Source organism: Columba livia, chromosome 10 (genome assembly GCF_036013475.1).
Source record: "Columba livia isolate bColLiv1 breed racing homer chromosome 10, bColLiv1.pat.W.v2, whole genome shotgun sequence".
Taxonomy (NCBI): Eukaryota; Metazoa; Chordata; class Aves; order Columbiformes; family Columbidae; genus Columba; species Columba livia.
In genome coordinates this window covers 2,526,061-2,535,493 of record NC_088611.1, presented here as the reverse complement: position 1 = coordinate 2,535,493, position 9,433 = coordinate 2,526,061, and the positions used below count along the sequence as shown (strand labels likewise).

Sequence of the window (9,433 nt, the reverse complement as noted above, 5' to 3'; positions counted from 1 at the left end):
GTGGTCAGTAGGTCAGTAGGTTCAGAGAGGTTGTGGAGTCTCCTTCTGTGCAGACATTCCAACCCGCCTGGACACCTTCCTGTGTAACCTCATCTGGGTGTTCCTGCTCCATGGGGGGATTGCACTGGATGAGCTTTCCAGGGCCCTTCCAACCCCTGACATTCTATGAATAACAGTATTCTTATTTTTCCCTTCTGTGGGAAGACTGGAGATTTCTATCCCTGCAAGCAGCTGTAACTCACTCTGATTACCATCTGACTAAAATGAAAATGTTTATTCCTAGCAAATGGTTGGGTTTTACTTCCTGACCCCAACTCTGGGTAACAAAGAGTTATTACCCACTGCACAACAAGGGCTGGGACCTACAGCCTGGAGTACCTGTGGACGGTGGTCCTGCGTGTTCCTTCCCAACACACAGGCAGGTCACGGGTCACTATTTCTCATAGAGCTCTTGTCCAGCCTTCTGCACTGGGATGTCACCCTTCCCACTCCACGGGGTCTGACTATAACAGGAATCAGGCCAAGAATGAAGCTACAGGAGACATTTCTCCATTGTTTCAAACTCGCCATGTGCAATAGCATCTCTGATCTTTACACAGAACTGACAGGAAAAACACCCAACAAAAACTGCTCTTGAGGAACCTGTGATGCACACAGGTGCAGAATTTGCTACACAGGACTTGGCAAGAACAATCAAAAGACGAGCAGAGATGCACAGACTGCGTGGAAGAATGTGTTAATTAAGTAACACAATGGGCCTGTTCAAAGGGCTAGAGAAGAAGCAGCATGTACAAGTAAAATAAGCCCTGTCTTACTGAACAGCAGTGACCAAGACAGGGCTGAACTTCAGATAGGGAGAACATTCTTGGGTTTTAGTAGGGAAGCAGCAGACAATCATAAGACAAGAACTCCAGCCTGAGGTTAGAAGGAGATTCCAATGTGATCTAAGAGACTTATTTTTTATTATAGCTTATTTGAATACCTATCTTTAACAATAATTATACTTTTATGCTTAAAGGCCACCTATTAAAAAAGCTGCCCCTGAGGTAGGCTGACACAAGCACCCATTATCATAAGGAAAGGTGCAACACGAAGTGTATGATGTTTTAACAAGGGCCCAGCTTCTCAGCACGTGTATCCCAAGAAGCACACCTTGTTCCCAGAAGAGATATGCACGTTAGTTTAAAAGCTAATAATGCCAAGACCAGGAAAGAAGGCAGGATTTCCAATGTCAATCAATAGCTAGGAAAGACTGTCAGTTGCTACGGGTTCTCTTTTGAGGAGAAGCAGCAGGGAGTACACCCAATTCTTGAGCCTCAATGTACGCACAACATTAACTCTACCATAACATCCACTCTGCAGTTCCAACAAGACACGAGGGTCTGGGGCCATTTCACGGCACAGGCAGCAAACTTCAGTGTGTGACACCCAGAAGCAACAGTAAAAAAGTGCCCGACCCGTGACACTCGTGGTCTACAAACCCTTCTTTGATGTGAGCAGCTTGCTCTACAGCTCACACCCACACCAGTGGGTTTCGTACCGTGTTGCAAGTCATTCCATACACGCGTTATTGGCACACACAAAAAACCAGTTCCAGCCACAAAACCATCAGGGTCCTTCCAGAGTTTGTCTTGAGAAGTCAAAAGGAAAAATGCACAAGTGGAAGTGGAAGACCCTGCACAGAAGCAAGAGCAGAAAAACTCAAAAAAGCAGCAATGTCACAGGCTTTTTGCAGCTGCTGTCCGCCTTGGGGCTTCCAGCGTTGCTTTGCATTAGTTCTCTGTCTGCCAAGTTTGCATTTTTCTCCTCTGTTTCTCTCTAGAAAATGGTACCAAACTCAGCTGGGCTACGAGAATGAGGTATCCATTGGGGCTGGAAGATGCTTTTCTCTGTGCCACAGCAAGATTTGATGCATGAGCTCCATTTTAACAAGCAACATTTATATTAGCTCAGTTCCTGCTTGTACATCCGATGTGAAAACAGATTAAAAACACCTTCCTCCAACGGGGTGTTAGAAAGTGTTTCCCCAGTACTCCCTCATTACATGTTGTCCTATAGATTTCTTTGTTGTTCTATAGATTTCCGATAAGATTTCCTTACTGTGTTACAATTAACTAAACATTATGATGGTATGTCAGAAGAGAACTTTACCATAGCATGTTTTATTTGGACTGGTGCACTTGTAAGGCTTAAGTAAGAGCTGAAGGAAATGATGACAAACTCTTGAGTAGATTTTCATCAGAGCCTCTTCTCCATAAACACCTCTGCATTATTTTCTGCATGTAATGCAACTTTCACATTAAACCAGGGAAAAAGAAAAGAAGAGACTACACAAGAAACAGAAACCAGAAGGTGACAGACAGTTCAACCTGAACTTGAATGAGCTGTAACCACTTTATTCTTTCTTTGAACTCTGCTGGATCTTTCCACTCCCTTTCACATTCTATTCATTGCCAAACGTTCCTCACAGAATTTCCTTGTGAGCTGTTGGGAGATACCATCAGTGCAAGATCTCCAGTCAAGAAGAACCACTAGAATTAACCTACTAAGTCTAATACCAAAGTCAGAGCGCAGAATGGGCCGGTTTGTGTACGAGATAAACATGTGGGTAGACACAGAAAAGCAAAGATCAACACGACATTAGGTGGAACTGAATTTGCAAGCGGAACTACTAGTCAGATTGGTTTTGTGAGACCATGAATAATTCAGAAGGAAAAACTCTACACCAAAACGCACACACTTGAATGCGCAGCATCTTCAAACGAGCTGTTTTGCTGATTGGAGAAAGAGAGTACGAATGCTGGAGCGGGACGGCAAAACGTTCTTTCCGCGGGCGGCAGAACTTCAGCGCTGCTGCTGACAGCGGGACAGCAAGTACAGATCCTTATCTTGTACTGACGGAAGAAACGACATTCACAGCAAGAAGACTGGGAATTCAGAAGAATAATATTCTTGGCTTACTGGTTTTTTAGTTTCAAAAGGAAAAAAAAGAGGAAGAAATAGCCCTCGGAACAAAGATCCTGGTTCTCTCCAAAAAGATTTTAGTCAGGCTATATTCTTTTTGAGTCAGTTATCTAAGAGCACCGGAGGGACAGAGATTATGGGGATGAAAGGTACACTATTATACTGTTTACATGATCTGTCTTCTAATTATCTATATTGAATTCTGTAGGTAATTTTCTGAAAGATGATGCTTACTTATTTGAACAAATTTAGGAAGTCCTGAACTGCTTTCAGGCAGCAACGATCTCAACGCTACTGGATATTAGAGTACAGTTGAGTCTCCATTGCTAAACTTATCTGAAATCAAATTGTTTTAAATGTCCAACGCAACCATGTACTTCTTTGGGAATGGAGGCCCCTCAAAGGAAAATCCTTGTTATTGGGACATAGAACAGGATGTCTAATACCTGGAAACTGCTGCCAGCCACTGCCTTTGGACTCCTGACAGCCTGTTTACTCATGTAAAGGTAAGAGAAACAAACAGCAAATTAGTTTATGAATAAAAATCCCTTCTCCATTTTTATCTGCCACTTTGTGTAACTTGAATACAACTTTTGTTAACATTGGGTGACTTATTTTAGGAGCCAATTTAAAAATCTTTTATCGGTAACAGATTATTTCCAGGAAAAACACTGCATGTGGTTGGAAGTCTATCTGCTTCTTTATATTTTTGGAAAGGTGATTTTTGTTTTAATGCTAGTATCATGTTTAACAAGCCCTCCTATATTAGCATTAGAAAACAGAGTCACTCATTTGCTTGTTCTGTAAAGTGAAAAAATATTTCAGATGATGACAGATAGCACTTCTAGTTAAAAGAACACATTGAGATAGACCCAAGCCAATGGCAAATTAGAAGACTGAAAGTATCTATTCCCTTTCATTACATATTGTTATTACTAGAGCATTACAAAGAGGGAAGCAAGTTATAACCGGCGAGTAGTATCCTTTAGATAGATCAGCCTGTATCTTGTTCTCTAGATGCAGAAATGTAATGTCAGTTATTACTCTTCAGTAAGAAGATTGCACAACAGATATAAAATAGACCAGATGATGTGAATAGATACAACGGGGAACACAGAATTGCCCACACGTGTTGCAATCGGTGCTACAGAAGGGATTTTATCAAGTATAACAGCACTAAGATGCGCTGCGGTTCCAGCGCCCAAGAGGCAAACCCGCCACGCCGGCAGAACGTGTCTGCGGGTCTGCAAAAGTGATAATTGACTTTTGGCTCTACAAGTGACATTGCTTGAGGTTTTCATTTATTTATTTAAAGACAGCTTTGTGTCATCCTCATAAAGCAAAAGGGAGATGTTATTTCGGGAAAAGGAAGGAACTTGCTGGTAAGTGTAATGCAAAGGGAGGGTCCAGTTCCGGGCTCCCCAGTTTAAGGAGGACAAGGAATTACTGGAGGGAGTCCAGTGGAGGGACACAAAGATGCTGAGGGGTCTGGAGCATCTTTGTGCTGAGGAGACACTGAGAGAGCTGGGGCTGTTGAGCTGGAGAAGAGAAGCTGAGAGGGATCTGATCAATGGGATCAGTGTCTCAGGGTGGGTGTCGGAGGATGGACCAGACTCTGTTCAGTGGTGCCCAACGCCAGGGTGAGGGGCAACGGGCACAGACTGAAACACAGGAGGCTCCATCGGAACGTAAGGAGAAACTTGTTTGCTGGGAGGTGCCAGAGCCTGGCCCAGGCTGCCCAGAGCGGGTGTGGAGTCTCCTGCTCTGAGACATTCAAACCGCCTGGACCCACCTGTGTGATCTGCTCGGTGACCCTGCGTGAGCAGGGGTTGGGCTGGGGATCTACAGAGCTCCTGCAACCCAACCAGCCTGGGGTTCTGTGATTCTGACATCCTGCCTTGCTTCCCTTCAAGTAACAAAGTCAGATTTCTAGTTTACAATGCGAACAGCTACAGTTTTTACTAACTTGGTTTTACCTGGGAAAGCTGCACGAGTCCCACGCATAAGGTTTTAGATGCAGGCAAACAACACACGCTCTCACAAATATCTATTAATATTGCAGTAACAGAACCAGCAGATGGTGCTCAAGAAAACGCAGCCCAACTCAGGGGACTTGTAGCCCCGACGCAACCCGTGCCCAACAAATGGCTTCCTCTAACACCTTTCTCCACAAATGCCAAGAGAAGTGAACAGTCACTGTTTCACCAGCGTTAGAGTGGACAACGTTTGGCGAGCAGCCCACGCTCACCGTTAGCACTGCCCAGAGTAGCAGATTCACACCTCCCGCCACCCAGGTCATGGTGCTGCCTACCCAGGTCACACACATGGGTCTCAGCTGATTATTAAGATCAGGATGATTGAAACAAATAAAGCAGCAGCTACTGTGAACCACTAAAACAAAGTGGCACCAAAAGAGCAGTTTGGGAGGGGGTGGAGTTGTAGGCAATGTACATAGAGGTGTCACTAAGGCATGCACAACTCACCACGCTTCACCAGTTGCACATCATCAATACTGGATTAATTTGGGTGTGAAACCAGTGCATTCAGGCCCATCTCTCACAAGCATTATTGGAAGAACTCCTCCAAAAAGCAAGAACCAATGCCAAACTGGTACAAAGAAGCACTTGTAAACCTGCCTGCTCACAAGTGATGCCCATCACGTACTCAGCAATGTGCAGCAGGAGCCATTTCCTCCAAAAGAGTAACAGTGCCAGCTCGTGTGACTTTTTTGGAGGGGGCAGGTATTTTTGCAGTGAGAAGATTAAATTTTCCTTCTAGAAGCCATTTTTTTCAACAGTGTGTCTGTGTGAGCTCAAGAATGACTGAAGATTCCATGAAGCTCAGTCCTGCCATCAGGTCCAGCACATGGTTGTTCTTCCTGGGAAGAGCCATTGAGGTCTTTGTCCAGCAATCGCAATCATCTTTCTGGGTTTTTAACCTGCAGATTTAATTGTGAAATCCCGTTAAAGACGGAGTCCTGGCTACACCGCTCAAACACGACAGAAGCCAACAACTTGAGAGACCTGCATCACTTTTGTCCCAGCATTTACAGATCATTACAAACTGACGCACTTGGTTGCTGAAGTTGTCAGTTCTGTTGACATCCAGCCTGTAAAAATCACGTACATTGTTCGTTCGGTGTGTGAGGCTTCAAGACCCTTCTTGTATGGCCCATGTCACCTGTCACTCAGGATTTCTTTTTTCAAGCAATGAAATATCTGCCATCATGTCCCTAATTTACACACAGTTAAGGAGTCTTTGGCTACGCCTCAACTGGGTCCGGCGTCTTTCTACTTGAAATCTTGTTATATTTTTGCCAAAGGAATATTTCACTGGTAGCATTGCATGGTTAACCAAAGCATTTGGTAAGATGGCAAGAGATCAGAGAAAATAGTTTCCTTTTATCAGCAAGAAACCTTGTGGTCTGAAGTGCAGGACCGTTTCCTACCCAGCACACAGGCCAACAGCCCCGATGGAGTTCTGCTGCTACCGGAACACCCTGGGACCTACAGCGCGGCTTCTCAAAAAGTACCGTCTATATGAAAAAAGTAACATTTGAAAGTCAAAACAGGACTTTCAAAATTACCGCAGGTTCCTTATTTTTTGTTTGTTTGTTTGTTTTGCTTCTATTTATTCACACTTTACAAGGTAGGAACTTATCTCTCTGAATTATCTCTCTTTTTTTATTATTAACTCATTGAATGCCATCTGTAAATATGTTCACTGACTCACACTAAAACACGGTGAGCAAAAGGCCAGGCATGCTTAAAGAATCTGACAGGCAGAAAAGGAGGATGGAACGAACCGAGACACAGAGAAACCTGCAATTATCAATAGGATGGATTTTCTTCCCTTTTTGACAGGGCCAGGGTTCCCAAACCTATCATTACGAGGTCCTAATTACATATCTCTGCAATAGATCACCCAGTTAAGGAGAAATACCTACTGACTGGGAAACATCACTAATTGTTCCTTTTTTGTTGGCATACTATCTGATTGGAGTAATTACAGAGCTGCCTCCCCATTCTCTTTTCCTCTGAAGATTTTGCAGACATATTTCTTCACAGATTGCATAGAATTTGGCCTCTTGAATCTCTTGGCTTTAGCTTCTATGTTCCTGTTTCCTACCTTTTTTCACTTGGAATATTACCTATACTGCCCTATGTGAGGACACCTATTGAAACATTTTCAGCATCCCACCATGCTACGCGCTGTACACGCTACAAAAAGTGCTTTGTTTCAATCATTAAGTTCTTCCACTAATTTTATAAAAGCTTTTGACTTCTGGAATTATCACACCATAGAAAATAAAAAAGGCTTAGACTATTAAGTGGCTTATCTCTTTAATATAAGTAGTTTGCTAATTTGTTTTGATACACTGAAATGAAGTTGTAGGTGTCTGGGAGATATCTATCTATGGTGTGTCGGTGAGGGACTGAACAGGGATCCACACACGTCTACATAGGCCACATGTCAACACAAGAGCTACAGCACAAAATCTACATCAAGTCCACCATTTATTGCCACCTCCAATTAAGATAAATTAAATCTCCTGACCTACAAACTTCCCCAGCTGGAGCGTTTCTCACCCTGACTTGCACAGACCATTTTTTAACAGCTACAGACCCGCATCTTCATTAATACTCTTCAGGTCAAATCTTCCGCTCTCCGGCCATGCCTTTGGCTTTCCCTTTCTCTCCAAAAAAATCAAAATAGCAAGGAAAAGGGTTATGCCAAACTTCGGGGTTTTGCTGTAGAAATGAATCAGAGTTGAAATCCCCAGCACTTTCAGAATGGTGTCTCCTGATTCAACGCGTATCTCTGGAAGCCACCATCATTCTATAAAATCAGACGCTTCGAGGGCAAGTAACCAAGATTTGATTTTACTGGCACCAGAGTTCATTTATTCCATGAAAAACCACAGTTGAGAAGTCCTGCTGCCCTTCCCCTCATCCTGTACCGTGGGCTTTATGATTTAAAAGAAAAACCTTCCTCTCGTTTGTTATGCCCATCCCACGGAAAGTTTCATCTTGCCTGGCTGCTTCTGCTCACATCTATATAAATGGAAGCAGCAGGAAAGAAATTCAGGAGCTTGTTTTTATTAAGCAGATCTTTAAACAAGATCCAAAGCCCAGCCTAGTCAGGGGGAACACGTTTTATACCACACATAGGTTGCAGCCAAGCCTGAAGTCTGGGATGATTTTATTTATTCACTGGACTTGTCTCCTGTCTAAGAAACGCTGCACAGTTTCCAAGCGTCTACATAACCTGATGATATGAAGTTCCTTTATGAAGATGTGTATCTTTGGAGTAACGAATTTACCGCATGATGGAACTGTTGCCCTGGTTACTCCAGAAATTATTCAATAACAGAGCAAATTGGTATGTAAACAGTAACACTTATCTAACCGATTGGCACAAAAATAACCGCTGACGAGTGCATTCCGCACACTCCAAAGGCCCCATCCAGCTCCAACCGACGTCCTTTCCAGTGCTCTCCTTTATTCAGACCCTATTCCTTATTTCATTGAAGTGCTTCTCAGCATCCTGGAAGACCCTGAGAACACCAACATCACCGGCACTCAGCCCTAACAGCACCTTTTTCCTCGTACTAGGGTAGAATATCATCCAGACACCAAACACATGGAAATAATGTTCACGTAGTGTATGTGCCATCAGTCTGATGTCAACAGCAGGCCAGTCCTTATCAGATTAAATGCTGAGAAGACCATTCCTCAGAAGGTCAAATAACCTAAGCTGACCGCCCCTCTTGGCCAGCTTTTTCAATAAAGGTGTTGAAAACAACGGTCAACTGAAACACAAATTCCTTCCCTCCCCCAGATGAGACTGGAAGGATCTCTATATTTGAGGTTGGACCTTGTGTTCACAGAAATTAATGCGGTCTCGCTATGGGTAACAGGCACCACAGGAAATGAGTATGTGCAGCTGTGAAAGCCCAAAACTCACTTTTACTGAATAAATTACATAAAGAAGTAACTACATAGTTTAAGGCACAACTCCCTGTGTAAGCACCAGAGTTCCCAGTGCCCAGGGTTGTGTTCACATAATGCCAAAGGTGTGCACACCTTGTTATTTCTTCTTCAGTTCTGTGGATCTCCTTCTTTTTTAACTGTATGCAAAAGCACGGTCACCTACCACCTTGGTAACTATCGAATCTGGTGCCACTAAACACAAACTTCGGTTACTTGCCCTTGAAGCGTCTGATTGTATAGAGGAACAGTGACTTCCAGAGATACGTGTTGAATCAGGAGATCGCAATCTCCTCAAAGTGCTGGAGATTTTAACACAGAGTGGTTTTTACCTTGAAGATTGCCTGTCCTTTCGGGAGAACTTATTCTCTTTCCTATATCTATATCTATATCTATATCTATATCTATATCTATATCTATATACAATTCAATTTTTTTGTCTGTGCTAAACTTCAACAAAAGACTGTGTAGTTTCAAAG

At 43.3% G+C, this 9,433-nt stretch overlaps 1 long non-coding RNA gene across 1 annotated transcript; it reads left to right on the top strand.

The window, feature by feature from the left end:
* The first annotated feature begins 2,537 nt into the window (after nucleotides 1–2,537).
* On the top strand, nucleotides 2,538–7,294 carry LOC135580436 (uncharacterized). The gene is made up of 2 exons (XR_010474992.1): nucleotides 2,538–3,470; nucleotides 5,027–7,294. It is a non-coding gene; the product is annotated as an uncharacterized LOC135580436 (long non-coding RNA).
* Nucleotides 7,295–9,433: the final 2,139 nt, after the last annotated feature.